This window comes from Mustela nigripes, chromosome 7, assembly GCF_022355385.1.
Source record: "Mustela nigripes isolate SB6536 chromosome 7, MUSNIG.SB6536, whole genome shotgun sequence".
Taxonomy (NCBI): Eukaryota; Metazoa; Chordata; class Mammalia; order Carnivora; family Mustelidae; genus Mustela; species Mustela nigripes.
The window spans coordinates 123,679,501-123,696,335 of NC_081563.1; the positions used below are offsets into that span (position 1 = coordinate 123,679,501).

General features: G+C 47.8%; 1 protein-coding gene and 1 pseudogene across 12 annotated transcripts in view; one reads left to right on the plus strand and one right to left on the minus strand.

Annotated features, from left to right (window-relative positions):
* PTPRT (protein tyrosine phosphatase receptor type T) overlaps positions 1-16,835 on the minus strand; it is a 1,054,416-nt gene that overhangs the window by 600,380 nt on the left and 437,201 nt on the right. The window lies entirely within an intron of this gene.
* LOC132022168 (transcription initiation factor TFIID subunit 9-like) lies at positions 9,068-15,013 on the plus strand (annotated as a pseudogene).

Consider the following 16,835-nt stretch of genomic DNA (forward strand, 5'->3'; position numbering starts at 1 on the left):
GGCGCCCCGCACTTCCCTTTTTAAATGAACAGAGAGACCATGTTTGTCAGTTCTCCCCTTTGACATGACCTGCTGAACCAGAGAGTGTAAGAAGTCGAGGAGGCCACCTAATCCAACAGCCTGAGTCTTCAGAAATGAAACCAAGGCCTGGGAGGGCTGATGGCCTGTTAACTAGGAGGAGGTCAGGGGCCGGGCATCAGAACTCAGGGCCCAAGCAGCATTCCTGCTCCTCCCTTTTTCTCCTTGTACTTCAGATGTGTAAGTAATTAGCCAGAAAGATCATTCAGGGTTGTCTTTCCTAGTAGGTGTTAACCTTTTGAGGATGCAGAGGCCCTTGCAAAGATCTGGTGAGAAATTCCAGCCTTTCTCCCCAGGAAAATGCACATAAGTCTATCTATCACTGAGAGTCATGCCAGCCATTTCAGGCATTCGTGAACCCTTCTGAAGCCTAGGAATGAACCCCCGAAGAGGTGATGTTAAGAATAAAGGAAAAGCACAGAGATCCTGCTGACAGACCACACGCCCATAATAACCTACAATCCTTTGGGACCCTGAAGCCACCCTTTGTTGCAGTCTATAGCAGAGACGAGAAGTTGGGAGTAAAATCATGTACAGCAATGGAACTTGATGTTATGTTCCTGATCTAGTGCTTCCAGGTTCCCATGGTCCCAAACATCTGGGTAAAAATAAACATGTTAAGGTTTCCACGGGACAATGCAAAGTAAATGTGTAGGTCCTCATGGCCATGGGCCGCCCAAGACATTCATAGATTTCACATTTGGGCTAAAATACTTAATGGATAAAGACATGACCCCACCCATGAAATGCTATATCCTAAGTAGAAATCTACAAAGTCTGTCTTAGTAGTTTGGGTTGCTGTGACAAAATGCCATAGACTAGGGGACTTAAACAACAGACATTTATATCTTATGGTTCTGGAGGCTAAGAAGTCAAGATCAAGGTACGGACCAATTCAATTCTAGGTGAAAACCCTCTTCTTGCTTTGCTGGCTGTCTCCTTGTTATGTGCTCCCATGATAGAGAAAGAAGGATCTCTGGTCTCATCCTCCTCTTAGAAGAACACTAATCCCATAATGGGAGTTCCACTTACATGACCTCATCTAAACCTAACCATCTCCCAAAGAAAGCCCTACCCCCACCCCCCAGCTCCTAATACCATCACATCTGGGGTTAGGACTTCAACAGATGAATTTGGAAAGGGAGGGAGGGACACACAATCATCCGGTCCCTAGCAGAGGCTAGGTTTTCAAATTCATCCTTCTTTTCATGAGGGGCTTTGTCTAACTGTCACAATCTTGAGATGAATGACCGGACAGAACTCCCTGTGTAAAGAAACCCCACCTAGTACATACTCTCTGCTTCTCACGTCCCAGACAGAGTGCTGAGCATGTGGACTTCAGGGGAAGAGAAACGTGGGCTCTCTGGATGCACAGAACAAGAGGGTGAAGCAGTCAATTAAAGCAGCAATGACAATGGTGGAATGAAGGTCATGATTGAAGTGACAGAGGTAGTTAGGGGGCCCATGAAGGGATTTAATCTGGTTTAGAGGTCAGGGAAGCCCTTGCAGAGAGAGCTTGTGACCCATGGGCCCAGGGTTCAGGTTAAGTTTATGAACAAAGAGAGAATGACTTTGGGGGTCCTATAGATGTGCGATGCTGGAGAAGCACAGGGCCATACTGGGAAACAACTAAATCTCGGTGCTCAGAACATTTGTGAGTTCACTCCTTCTGCAAATACTGAGCCCCTGCTATCTGTCGTACGCTGTCCTGAGTACTGAGGATTCGTCAGTAAACAAAACAGACACAATCCTCTGCCAGCAGCTCACATTTAACTTTCACTCAAGGACTGAATGAGAGAGGAGTAAGAAGAAAAGAAGGCAGTTCAGAAACTGAGGAGGAGGAGGAAACGGGACGTGTATGTTTATGGATCGACCAAACGACATGCAGCCATACGAGAGAATACCATACAGCCAGGAAAAAGGAATAAACTATGGACATGTATGACACAGGTGAATCCCAAAATTACATTATGCAAAAGAAGGAGAGAAAAATGCATGATGATTCCATTTTTATGAGAAGTTCAAGAAGAGGCAAAATTGACCTACGGTGACGAAAGTCAAAATTACAGTTACCTATGGGAACAGGTACTTATTGGGATAAGGCACAAAAGAAATTTCAGGAGTGCTGAAATGTACTACATATTGATCTGGGTAGTAAAATAATAAAAATCAGAACAGTGGTACCCCTGGTGGGGTGACTGCCTAGAAGGGGACTTAAGAAAACTTTCTGGGATGATAAAAATTGTCTGTATCTTGACTAGGTTTGTGTAAGACTCATGAAGCTGTACTCTTCAAATAAAGTTATTTTGCTGTATGTAGGTGCTATGTTTAAGGAAAATAAAGAAACAAGCAAACAAAATATGACTTGTCTGTGACCCAGCAGGTGGGAAGAATGCCACTAAATTTCACCTGGAGCTGAACCCCAGACTATCTGGAAGGAATGAGCCTTTAATCCCTTATCATTTGTCCCCAAATAATTCTACCAGCCTCACCAGATGCTTGAATTCCTACTATTTTTCCTAAGAAGAGGTTGTTCCTTCACCCACCAGTTCACATCCATGAGCCTTTCCACATATGAAACCACCACGTCCTTCTACTTGACCCTGTGCCATCACTGTGCAAAGCCAGGAATGAGTGCCTCACATTTGATGGCACTCTCCATCGACAAAGTCTGGAACCAAATCCAGAGGGTGAAAGTCTAGCCTTTGGGGAGCTGAGCTGAGAGACGGCACTGGCCCCTCCCAACCGGGCATCAAACCACTTCAAGGACAAACCCCCGTGAGCCATCCACATACGAGTCCTGGGCAGCAGCTGCCCCAGACCTGCTTAGGCTCTCCTCCAACATGTAGGTGGTGAGGTGACCCCTTAATGTAATTCCACCTCGTCCTCAGGCAGCAATCTCCAGACCAATTCTGACTTTCTTTTTCCTGCTGTGAGCACTTGTAACAGTTTGACTCCCCAGAAATTCCGACAGCGAAAATGCTTCAAATAGCTAGAGAGCATGCTTGGTGTGTATGTATTATCTGCTCTAGACAGAAATCAAACCTTTGGCGAAAAACTGAATGTTGCTAAGACATGAAGTGAGGTGGATGGAACCTGTTTTAGGTGGATGGAACCTAGCCTCTGACACTTTCCACCGCCCTCCACCCGCCTATCTGATCAACTTTCTAATTGCATTGCTATTTACCGACCCACGAGAGTGTGTGGGAATGCTGCGACCCCCTCCCCACCAACAGACACACAGACCCTTATGCTATTTAATCATTCCTGCTACCATAGGTTAGCTCATGTCATGGTTCTCCATCAGGATAGTTTTCTTTTCACTTTTAACCAAACCAGCCCCATTTTTCTTTTCGATTCTGCTTCATGGATGCTCAAAGCATCATACTCGTTAGATACGCTAGTGACTGGCACGCAAGACTCTTTCATAGAATAGTGACTTGAGGATCAAAAAGGAAAAGGGAAAACTAGCTTGGAGAGAGGGTCCAAATCTTTCTTTGCTCTGCCTTTAGCACAAACCAGCTCTGTGACCCTGGACAAACCACTCAGCCTCTGAGGCTCTCCAGGTTTTCATCTTCAGACTGAAAGACTGTTTCACAATTCTAATTAGAAAACTATCTAAAGCCTGCACCAAGGACTATAGAGATGCTGTGGGCATATGTTCACGGACTCCACCTTGACTGTGAGTCACCAAAAGGAGATCCCACCTTCTCCCTCCTGGTGTGGACCCTTGAGGTCTTCAGAGAGAAGACCCAAGCAGACACAGCACTAGCTTACCAGTACGGGCCGACCAGAATCAGTCTTTGTGCCCCAGCCCAACACAGAGACCATGTGCAGTAAATATTGGATGTTTTATTCAAAAGAAAATTTTTGGTAAGTTTTCCCAAAACAAGATGCTGGGGTTGCCCTAAAGAGAAGAAAGAGAGCAAGGTGGAGAATGTTACAGAGAACAGGGACAGGACATTCATGCCACGAGCTGCAAGTGCTGGGGGAGGAGACATCACATACGTGGAACAAGCAGTAATCAAAGACACAGCCAGAGAAAATTTCTTTGAAATAAATGAAGATCTGAGTTTGCCGAGGATGAAGAACACGGTGGGCTTCAGGCAAAATCAATGATGAGACTCGAAATTAAGCACAAACCGGTAAATATTTTGAAATACAAGACGAGGAAAGTTCCCACAAGCATCTAGAGTTTTAAAAACCAGCCTCTGTCGAAACAAAAAAGACTAAGCGATCAGTTCCCAGACTTCAGCATTTCGATTTGAAACATGGTGACGTAACGGGGAAGTTGATGAAAATAGTAATAATAATCCCAAATGACAGCAGTGCCAGCTAATATGTACTGCAAAATTGTATGCACCTGTCACTGTTCTTATTGACTTACTTGTTTAATTGTCACAGCAACGTCAGGGGTAGATACTATTATGATTCACGTTTTGTTTTGTTTTTTTAAAAGAAGAAGTAGGGGGCGCCTGGGTGACTCAGTCAGTTAAGCATCTGCCTTTGGCTGGGGACATGATCTCGGGGTCCTGGGATGGAACCCTGCATCGGGCTCCCTGCTCAATAGGGAGTCTCCCTCTCTCCCCCTCTCTCTCGGCCCCTCCCCCTCCTTGTGTGCATGCATTCTCTCTCTCTCTCTCTCTCTCTAATAAATAAAATAATAAATAATAAATAATAAATAAATAATAAATAAAATAATAGAAAAATAATAAATTTAAAAAAAAATAAAAGAAGAAGAAAGAGATGCAGATTAAGTAACTTGCCCAATGTTGAATAACTAGTAATTCAAGAAGCCAGGATCAAGGGCCCAGGCAGCCTTGTGCTGGTGGTGGACGGTGGGGGGTGGCTCCCAGCCCTAATAATGTAACACATACACAAGGTTTTAAGAAGATGTTTCATCGCCCAGGGACTTCCCAGCCACAGCTAAATTGTGGTGCACTTGCACAGCCAACAGAAAGACACTTTCAGACTCTGAAACCTGCAGGAAATACAATGTCTACTTGCCCTTCCTTGGAGAAAAAAAAAAATCACTCGAAGACCGACATCCACCTTGGGATGAATCAAAATCGTGACTCGGGGACGGAGGAACTGAGCTCCTGAAAGGATCTGACAGACACACCGAACTTCTCTGGAAGAGTCTCTCACTCCTCCCTTTCGCCAGGAGCCTCGCTTTTTCTTGTCCTTCAAGGGTCAGCTCTTCTCTGGGATGCCCTTCCGGCTCTGACACCAAGGCTGGGTCTTAGCCCAGAGTCCTGACAAATGAGCTTGAGACAAGCATTCTGTGCAAGGGCTTGACTGGAGGAATTTCGAGAAGGAGGAATGGTAGGGGAAAGGTCAGGAAGCCAAACGTGGGTGTGGTTCAAGTGGCAGACTCCAGCAGCCTGACCCCAGCCAGGGGAGCTCTGGAGCACACAATGCACCAACTCCCTTGTCCCCCATGGAGAGGAGGTCAGCCATTTGCACACTTGTGTCATTAACTGGCTCTAGGCTACTCTAGGGTGTGGGCCCAGCCCCTCAGCCAAGCAGTCTCCATGTGGCTGAGGACACTTACCCCAGGAAGACTGTAGTAGATTCCTAGGGCTTCTATAACCATGTACTACAAACTGGGTGGCTTAAAGCACCAGAATTCTATTACCCCACCATTCTAGAAGTGAGAAGTCTGAACTCAAGGTGCCAACAGGGACATGCTTCCTCCGAAGCCTCCAGGAAAGAGTCCTTCCTTCTTCTTCTACCTTCTGGTGCTTGCCAGCAGACGTTCATCTTCCCTGGATTACAGATGTGTCACGCCTCTGTCTTCACGTGGCTTCTCCCCTGTGTGTCTGTGTCTCTTTGTGCACATTTCCCTCTTGTGATAAGGACACCAATCACACTGGATGAGCTCCTACCCTTCCCCAGCATGACCTCACTTTAACTGAATAAATTACATCTGCAAAGACCCTCATTTCCAAACATGGTCACGTTCTGAGGCTCTAGGAAGAACCTGAATTCGCAGGGGAACAATCGATATTCAAGCTAGTAGAGGGGGCAGGTGGGAGCCGTCGGCAGCCACACTCCTGGCAGCCAGGGGCTGGGTGCACCAGGCAGGGGAGGGAGACATGCATTGGGCACACCAACAGCATCCTCTGGAGTGGACAGGCCCTTCAGGGCTCCCTGAGCACAAGTTCATCCCAGAACTTGTACAGCACATGGAGACGACTTGCTGGTAGATCTTTCTCGAGAGCAAACACCAAGCTATGTGGGCTTGGATCCCCAGGCCCCATCACGGGGCCTGCTCTAGGGTGAGCTGGATCGTGGAGTCAGAGCATCCCGGCAGTTTTTCCCTCCCCAGTGTGGGATCTGAGGACATGGACCACCTATGAGCATTTATTCTTCCCTTTTCTGGCATAAACATTTCTACTTCTGAGGATTCTAAGCAACTTCTCCCTATGGCTGAGCTACCTTCTCTACCCCATCTGCAGCAGATTGTGGGGGCACCCAGGCCATGTTCTCCTGACTTAACTCGGGGTCACGTGTAGCTTCAGTGGCTAATACTGCCATGCACCAGTGACTTCCTAACCCCAGCATCAACATGCCCCAGCCTAGAAGCTTCCTCCAGCTTCCAGGGTTTGCTGGACCCACTGTGGGGCAGACTGGGCATGCCAGGGTATTACCACTCCCTGCAACCACTCTTTCCTAATAGGGAACAGGAGCTAGCGGACAGACAATAGCCCAGTTTCCCTGACCCTTGGTGGGACAACGGGCCCGCTTTACTGAGTCTTTTACAGGATCTCTAGCGGACCTGAGCATCAGAGGCTGCCCAGAAGGACCCGCTCACTCATGCACCCTCCAGGAGAAGCCAGTCTCTTCCTTTCCTGCCTCACTGCCCCGCCCCTTTACCGCTGTTCTCTTCGATTTCCGGATAAACGACTTGCAAACCATTATCTCAGGGCCCGTTTGTGGAGAAGCCCAAGGTAAGAGATCAGGAAAGCCAGGGCAAGTTATTTAACTTCTCTGTGATTCAGTTTCCTCATCTGTAAAATGGGGACGATCACCCCATTAGAGATCGAGACACAGTGATAACCGCCACACCCGCGGGAAGGTTTGCCAAGAGGATCCCATGAGGTACTAGAGTCGGGAATCCCAGAGCAGACCCAGCACATCCTAAGTGCCCTGCGCAGACTACCATCTCCGACCTCCCAACCAGCAGCTAGTGGGAAACGAGTGCCCTCGTTTTGCACTCCCCCCTACCCATAGAGAGACACAAAGATTCTATTAAATGCGCTCCCTTTCCCATGTCAGGATAAAGAGGGGCCCCAGTAATGTCAGAGTATACTCCTGCCAACATTTCCACAAGCAGATACATTTAAGAGCTCAGCCTCGGTCTACTTAACACAGTCGTGTTGCGACCAATGAAGTCATTTAAAAAAAATGCTTAATTCAGTAACGACTCAGCACCAGGCGGGATTTCATGATCTGTAACACTCTGTCTGCTCCTGGCTCCTCCTTTTCCCCCAGCGCCTCGATATTTTTGAGATCACTCTTCTTTGGGCCACTTCCCAAAATTAAGAACAGAGTAATCATTCTAGAAGAGCCGTTCTTTCCTGGCCAGCTAACCAAGGGTCCTAAGAAAGTATGAATCAGGAGTCTATCTCCCCCTCCCCCCGTCGGGGGGGTGGCCTTGGAGAGCCAGCGTCCCAAGTCTTCGGAATCAGAGGCCACACTGTAGAAGTATCTCATCCTGGAACAGTCCAGGTCCGTGAACAGGCCCGGTCTGCCTCCCCTGCCCCACCCCTGCCCAGCAGGTAGGCTCTGGAGAATTGGGTGGAAGGAAATCAGGCCTTGGCCAGTTTGGAGTTCTGATTCCAGAGACGCCCTGTCTGTCACACATCTCCCAGCACCATGTGTGGGCTCTAGTCCGGGATTTATGCGTGAGGGCTCACTGATTCCTCCTGGCACACCCTGAGGTAAGCGCTATCACTGTATCCATTTTACAGGTGAGGGAGACCACATCCCAAAGGAATGTGCTAGTTATTCACCTCCGGTCCTTCGGCTCTAAGGCCACAGTGTGAGAAGCGGCTCTGTGATGCCAGGGCAGAGATTCTACACACTGCACTAGGGATTCCCTTGACGGCCTTGGCTCAGTCCGAGCTACAGAGGCTCCCTGCAGAGACCAGCAATGCGGAAGAGGGAAGGAGATGCATGGACATCTCCCATCGGCCCCTTTCGAAGCAGTACCTTCTACAGGGTACTGCTCCGTATCGCCCAGCAGGGCCCCTCCTCCACACGCCCATCCCTTTGTGTGACCACAGCGCCGCGTGTGAGAGATGCTTCCTGCAATTCCTGGCCGCCTCAGTGTCCCACGTTAGCTCTGTCATCCTCCCAACACTTGTGGAACTCTCTGTCTGGGGCGCCTGGGTGGCTCAGTCGGTTAAGCGTCTGTCTTTGGCTCAGGTCATGATCCCGGGGTCCTGAGATCGAGCCCCACGTCAGGCTCTCGGCTCAGTAGTGAGCCTGCTTCTCCCTCTGCCTGCCACTCCCCCTAGTTGTGTTCTCTCTCACACACTTTCCGTGAAATAAATAAATAAAATCTTTTAAAAAATTAAACACCTCTTTGTCTGAAGTACCCACTACGATCTGCGGTTTCCTTCCTAGATCCCGACTGACAGAAGATCTTATAATTCTCTCCACCTTGCGGGTGACGAAACGGAGGCCCAGAGGCTGAGAATCCTGTCCCAGGTCATGCAGCTAGGACCCGGCGGCGCTGGGGTATGGGGACAGCTTGCTCTGGTCCTCAGGTCTGAAGGATGTGTGGAACTGCCCCCAGGGTTCTCAACACCGGGGCCAGCTGGAGAGCAAGCCTGGCAGACGAGAGCCAGGGAGAGAGGTGTTCTGTTCAATGAACAAGTACCAGCGGCTAGATCTGTGTTCTGAAGACAGGAAGTCAAAGCAAAGCATCGTCTCCACCTCAGACGAACCTAGGAAGCTGGGGAGTGAAACAGGGGCAGGGATGGCTAAGCTGCAGAATACGGTGAGGAAGGCCGGACAGTGGCAGACCAGGGTCTGGGGGACACCCAGAAGAGTGTGGTACGCAGAACGAACGGTGGCCCTCGAGAGATGTCCGTGCCCTCATCCCCAGAACTTTCCGTGGCAAACGTGACTCCGAAGATAGGATGAAGGCATGAGTGGGGAGAGTGTCCTGGCCTGGGGAGGAGGACCCAGTGGACTCAGCAGGCTCCGTCTAAGTGACTGAGGAAAGCAGAAGAGTCAGAGACAGAGAGGGGCCAGCAGACGCTGCGCAGCTGGCTTCCAACACGGAGGAAGGGGCCACCCCGAGGAATCCAAGCGGCCTCCACAGACTGCAGGAGGCAAGGGAAGAGACCCTCCCCCAGAACTGAAGAAATGCAGCCGCGCTGCCCCACCGTAGACTTCTGACCTCCTCCATGTTCGGGACGTAATGAGTTTTTATGTTTTAAGCCACTGAGTCCGTGGTAATTAGTCAAAACAGCCCTAGGGAGGGACTCGGAGGCGGCAATCAGATGGAGGGCATGAGGGAAGGCATCGTGGAGAAATCAAATCATGAAGTCGTGAGAGAAGGAGACGGCCTGACTGGCAGCTGGGAAGGAGGCACCTGCGTGGAGACGAGAATGGCCCGGCTGCTGGAACACGGTCAGGGGAGGGGGAAAGGGCCCAAAGGCAACTGGAGAGGTCAACAGGGACCAGAGAGGGAAGAATCTTCCTGAGGAGCCAGGGGTTCGGCCTGAGGCTTTGTAAGGAGTCACGTGATGTATGTGCCTGTTCTTTCTGGACGATTCCTGAGTGCCGGGAGAAGAACAGGTCCGAAGGAGAGACATCAGAGTCAGGGGGCACCATGTCCACCATTGAGAAGGAGATGATGATGTCTGGACCAAGATAATGGCCATGGGGCTGGAGAGACAGAGGACTAGACACAGGTTTAGGACATTGGCCAGGACTCAGTCTCTGATTGGACCGAAGGGGCAGCAAAGGGACCAGAACTGGGACCAGGACCAACATAAGACTAAGATTCAATAAGCCAGGTGAGTCCTGGGCACATGCACACCTGTGGAGCCCCAGTCTTTGCCTGACCTCCACAACGCCTGCCTGGTCCACGTACATGGCTTCCGTTTCAGGCATCCTGCCCAGCATCCCTGGGCACTGCACTGGCTTCTGCACACAAGGCCCCATACTCTGGACTCTACCCTTTTGCACATTCATATTCATTTTCCCATACCCCGGGCAGGCAGACAGACAGTGTGACTTAGAACCTCCATCACTTATTTTTATGACTTTGGGCCATTCAATGAATTCCCTTGAACCTCAGTTTCTTCATGTGTAAAGCCAGGGTAATGGATCCCGCCCCACTGGGTCCTGTTGAAGACCCAATGCAAATATCTATAACACGACGGGCCCCCAGTGAAACGTGAGCTATTCCCTTCTCCCCTGCCTTGGGGCCTCCCGCAACTTGTCCCTCTCCCCAGCCCACAGCCCCCTCCGTTAAGGATCATCCCGCCATTCTCAAGCCCCCCACGAACTCCGCTCTGGGCATCGGAGCAGCACCAGGCTACCTGCGGTTCATGAAGCTGCATGCGGGAACCGCCAATCTCCCACCGGGATGGGCAACGCACCCTCCACGAGCACCAGGGGGAAACACAGGGGCCGGGGGCCGTCTTCACAGAACACGTCTGAGAAGAGCTGGAGGAGAGGAGGAGCTGGGTGGTGGGGAGGGAGGGCGGAGAGAAAGAGGCAATTCAGGACCACCTGAGTCCAGGCAGGTCCCTCAGTTGCTATGTTACCAGCCACAGGAGAGAGAGAGCAAAGGAAAGGGGCGGGGCTTTAGAGATATTGTTATTTTGCCAATTTCTCTCCTCAGCATCCCCCTGAGTGTCAGGTGCAGGGTGGGAACAGGGAGAGGAGGTACTGGGCTCTAAGCGGCTCAAACAGCCAAAGTGACTACAAGGTTTGACTGCTCTCAAGTGTCAGGAAAAGGCGTCCAGGCGGATTAAGGGGCTCGGGACAGGCTGCTCAGTTCGTGGGGGAGAGTTTAAGACGTGAATGCCCCCTTTATAAAAGGGATCCGAAAAACATGGCTTCTTCCAACCTCCCCACCCCCACCGCCAGCCCCACCTGGGCTGCCCCTGCCTTCTGCCACATTCAGCAGGAAGACAGAGCTGCTGTTAGCAGGCCTAGAGAGCCGCGCTCTGGGAAAGGCCTCTGAACACAAGAACACGGAAAGGTCTCGTAGACCATGAGCCACTGAGGCCTCACAGACCAGAGGCCATAACTCTGACTCCAGCAGGTGGACACTGGACTCTGAGAACCGGAGCAGTGGCTTCAAGCTGGCACCCATCACAGGCCACGGGACCTCAGTACTTCTGGGGCAAGGAGAGAATATGGAAGGGGAGAAGAGGGCATATTTACTAGGTATCCCATCAGGCACTATTCTAGATGTTTCTAACACCTCTGTCATGTGCTTCTTAACCACAGACAGAGGTTAACCCAGAGAAATACAGAGCAACTTCTGAGGTGATCAACAAAGTGACACAGTTGCTAGACAGAACGCCTCCCAGGGACAAAATTCTAAAAGAAGCTTGCATTTTTATATGTAGAAAAGGTTTCAGGGGAATACCACCTTTACACAAATTCTTTCAAAGAATGCAGAAGAAATACTTCCCAGCTCATTTGACAAGCCTAGGATAACTGTCACGCCAAGACCTTACGAGGATATCATAAGAAAAGAAACTTCCAGGCCAATCTCTCTCATGAACAGAGAGATAAAAAGCCTACACATTATATTAGCAAACCAAATCCAGGGATACATAAAATGAGTAATAGATCGTGACCACAGTGGGTTCATTCCAGGAATACAAGATCAGTTTAATATTAGAAAATTAATCAGTATAACTCATCATATTAACAGACTGAAAGATAAAAATCATGCAACAATCCCAAGAGATGCCAAGGAAGCATCTGACGAAAGTCGGAATCTATCCACGATAAAACTTCTTTTTTTTTTTTTTTAAAGATATTATTTATTTATTTGACAGACAGGGAGAGAGCGAAAGTAGGCAGAGCAGCAGGCAGAAGGAGAGGGAGAAGCAGGCTCTCCACTGAGCAGGGAGCCTGACGCGGGGCTCGATCCCAGCACCCCAGGATCATGGCCTGGGCTGGAAGACAGCTGCCTAACCTGCTCAGCCACCAAGGTGCCCTATCCACAATAAAACTGTCAACAAGCTAAGAAGAGAAGGGGAAGTTCCTTAATCTGATAACAAGCATCCAAAACATGGTCTCACATCACAATCCATGGGTAAATAGTAAATATTTTCCCCTAAATCTCCCCAGTTTTACTGGATGCTCGAGCCATGGCCATGGGGTAAGAAAAAGACATGAAAGACTTTAGGATTGGAAAGGAAGCAATAATGCTCTCGTTATTCATAGACTATATGACTGCGTATGGAAAAAAAATCCCAGAGTCTCAAATTAGGATGAAAATCAAAAGCAAGTCTAACATCCTTTCATATATTAAAGCCAATGTACTTTGCCGTGCTGTTAGATTTCAATCAACAAAAAGGGAAGAGCTTCCTATCACCCATTTGCATGATATGTATAAGCTTTTCTAACCCTGCTTCTATTTCTTCCCTCTTCAGATCTATTCTCCACCCTGTGTCCTGTCTTAATCTGATCTTCCTAAAGTAACAACTATATTCTATTACGTGGCCTCAAGCACCATGAGGGACAGGGCCCCGCGGCCTCTTCAGCCTCATCTCCTGCCACTGGCCCTCCTGCTGCTCAGGCTCCAGACACATAGGTCTGTTTTCAAATATTCCTAATGTGTTGTGAGCCTTTCTACCTCAGGACCTTTGCCCACACTCTTTCCTCTTCTCCCTGCTCCACCTAGCTTACTCTCCACAGCTCAGTTCAAACCATATTTCCAGACCTCCCCAGGAGCTCTCAGACATGCTTCTTCAGGGCAGTTACATTTTGTGTGACCATTCACGCTGGCCTCCTCCACTACAATGTAAGCATCACCAGGGCAGAGGCCACGTTGATATTTTTCAGTATCTTATTCACAGCACCTGCCTTGATCCTGGGCACACAGTAAACACTTCATAAGTATTTATTGAATGAATGAGTCAGTGCAAAAGCCAGAAGACTCTTCTGTCAGGGAATCTGATTTTTTTTTTTCCCATTAAAGTTTGGAGTGAAGAATATTTTGAGAGTAGAGAGGAGTCAGAAGAATTGGTGGCTTGATATTATCAGAAAACTCAGCAGTACAAGAAGCCTTGAGCAGAGCACACACTACCTCAGAAAGGGGCTGCTCATCCCTGCCCAGAAGGACCCCAGGAACCCAGCTTGCCACTTTAAGCATCTGTGTTAATTTTTTTAATTAAACTATTTTGAGATAATTATGGATTTATACCAATTCTAACAAATAATAGCTGCTATATATCTTTATTTTTATTAACATACAATGTGTTATTTGCCCCAGGGGTACAGGTCTGTGAATCATCAGGCTTACACGTTTCACAGCATTCACCGTAGTACATACCCTCCCCAATGTCCATAACCCAGCCACCCTCTCCCTACACCCCCACCCCCATGCCCCAGCAACCCTCCATTTGTTTCATTAGATTAAGAGTCTCTTATGGTTTGTCTCCCTCCCGATCCCATCTTGTTTCATTTTTCCCTTCCCTACCCCCTACAACCCCTGCCTTGTCTCTCAAATTCCTCATATCGGAAAGATCATATGATATTATCTTTTGCTGATTGACTTATTTCACTCAGATGCTATGTATCTTTTACTCAGCTTCCCCAATGATAATTTTGTGCACAAGGGGCATACTGGGTGGGGCTCAGTCTGTTAAGCATCCGGCTCTTGGTTTAGGCTCAGGTCGTGAGTTCAAGCCGGAAGTCAGGCTCCAGGCTGAGTGCAGAATATGCTTAAGATGTTCTCCCGTTCCCTCTCAACCCCTCCCCACTGCTCACTTGCTTGCTTGATCTCACTGTCACTCCCTCCCCCTCCCCGTCCTCCCTAAAATAAACAAATCTTAAAAAAAAAAAAAAAAAAAAACCCTATCATGCAAGGGTGAGGATAATATTGCTTCCAAATATCCTGCTTCCAAGAACACCAGGGGTTGGAAAAACCAGTCTAGGCAAAGGACCTGCATCAAGAGCAGGACTGAAATACATTAATGTGGGTGGTTGAGCCTGCAATGTCTGACCGTGGAGTCTGGCAAGATGGCTTCTCCCAAGTGCATGCCAAAAGAGGCACAGACGACGGTACAAATCCTGAAAGATACAGGGATTACAGAACAGGAGCTGAGAGTTATAAATCAGATGTTGGAGTCTGCTTTCTGATATGTGACCACAATTCTAGATGATGCAAAAATTTATTCAAGCCATGCTAAGAAAGCCACTGTGGATGCCGAAGATATGTGATTGGCAATCCAGGGTCGTGCTCATCAGTCTTTTAAATCTCCTCCCCCAAGAGATTTTTTATTAGATATTGCAAGGAAAAAGAAATCAAACTCCTTTGCCATTAATCGAACCATATTCAGGCCCTAGGTTAATACCTGATATATATTGCTTGACTGCTCCAAATTATAGACTTAAATCTTTACCCCAAAAAAGGCATCTGCTTCTATGGGAAGAATAACAGCTCTGCAGTTAAGTGTTGGCTGAGTTACTAGCAGACCAAGTACTCCCACACTTAGCACACCAACCCCAAAACCATAACTGCGGCAACTGAAGGAGGGCCTCCAATGTCCCTCACAGGGCAAAGGTTTACAGTACAGATGCCCACGTCACAGTCCCCAACTGTAAAAGCATCATGTGCTACGAGATCACAGTTCAGAATGTTACGATTAATCCATCATTAATTGGGGCCCAAAACATGAGCACGACTAAGATGGTGCCCATCACCAAATATTGCCAATGAATCATCACATGCATTGAAAAGAAAAGGAAGAAGGAGGAGGAGGAGCGGCAGCAGGGGTGGGAGAGGGAGACAGAGACCAAGAAGATAAAGATGACAAGGAAAAAGAGGACAAAGACAAAGAGGAAGAAAAAAAGGAGAGAAAGGAGGCGGTGGAGGAGGAGGAAACAATGAGCAATCTAGTAATCTAGCCCTGATGCCCGTAACATGTACACTTGGTCTTGAATCCATTGTACTGAAATTACATATGCATGCTGGATGCTTCCAAGTTGTGTTGTAGAAAACTTAAATGATACTTAATGAGTCAATATAGTTATCCTTCCTAATTGAGATGTTGGAGTTTAATAGGATTAGCAATGGTTTTTTTATCAGCCTTTAAGGGTAAAAAATAAAGCTGTCATTCATAAAAAAAAAAAAAATCTATCATACAATATTACAACCAGAACATTGACACTGAAAAAGTCAAGATATAGCACATTTCCACCACCAAAAGGAATCCTCATGTTGTTCTTTTATAACCGTGCTCACCTCCCTCCTCACTACCCCCAACCTTATTCTCAAGCCCTGGGAACCACGAGCCCATTCTCTATTTCTAAAATTCTGACATTTAAAAAATGTCCATAGTCTTTGGGGATTGGCTTCCTTCACTCATTATAATTTCCTGAAGATAGAACCAGGTCATTGCACACAGCCACAATTCATTCTTTTATTTTTTTTTTAATTGCTGAGTAGGATTCCATAGTACAATGTACCACAGTTAACCATTCACCTGGTTTAAAAAAAAACCTGGGTTGTTTTGGTTTTTAGCTACTACAAAATAAGGCTTCTGTGAATGATCATGATTATACACTTTGTGTGACTGTTGGTTTTCCTTCTTCTTCCTTCCTTCTTCTGGTTTTCTTTCGTTTCTGGAATAAATGGCCAGGAATGCAACTGCTAGGTCCTGTGAAACCTGGAGCTGCCAGACTGCTCTCCAGAGGGCGAAGCCACCTTATACTTTCGCCGTCAATGAATGAGGGATCGGAGTTCTCTGAATCCTCGGGAATATTTGGTGCTCCCATTTTGTCTCAGCCATCCTGGTATGGCCGTGATACGGCACTGTGGTTTTAAAGTTGGACTCCCCTAATGACTACTGATATGAAACATCTTTTCATGGGTTTACGTGCCATCTGCCTATCCTCTTGAGTTCAACGTCTGCTCCGAACTTTTCCGTTTTCTAATTGAATTGTTGGTTTTGGTTTGGCTGGTTGGTGCTGTTGTTTTTGTTCTGCTATACAGTGCGTTGTGTTTTCGGAACTCTTTATGTAGTGTAGATACTAGTCCTTTGTGTTTTTGGGGTTTTTTTTTAAGATTTTTTAATTTATTGATTTGACAGACATAGATCACAAGTAGGCAGAGAGGCAGGCAAGGGTTGGGGGGGCAGTGGGGGGAAGCAGGCTCCCCACTGAGCAGAGAGCCCGATGCAGGGCTCGATCCCAGGACCCTGGGATCATGACCTGAGCTGAAGGCAGAGGCTTTATCCCACTGAGCCAACCAGGCATCCTGATACTAGTCCTTTGTACATACATGATTTGCAAATATTTCCTCCTACTTTGTAGCCTGTCTTTTCACTGTCTTCATGGGAGCTTTCACAGCGCCGAAGTTTTAATTTTGACAAGGTTCAAGTCATCCATTCTCCCAGTTATAAGTCAAGCCCACATGCATTTTTTACTTTTTTTTTTACTGTACTCAAATTCATCAGCACTCACAAATCAGTTCAGGTTCCTGACAAAATTGTGTTCAATCAAACATTCAGTTGGCAAACATTTAACTATATTTGGTTCTA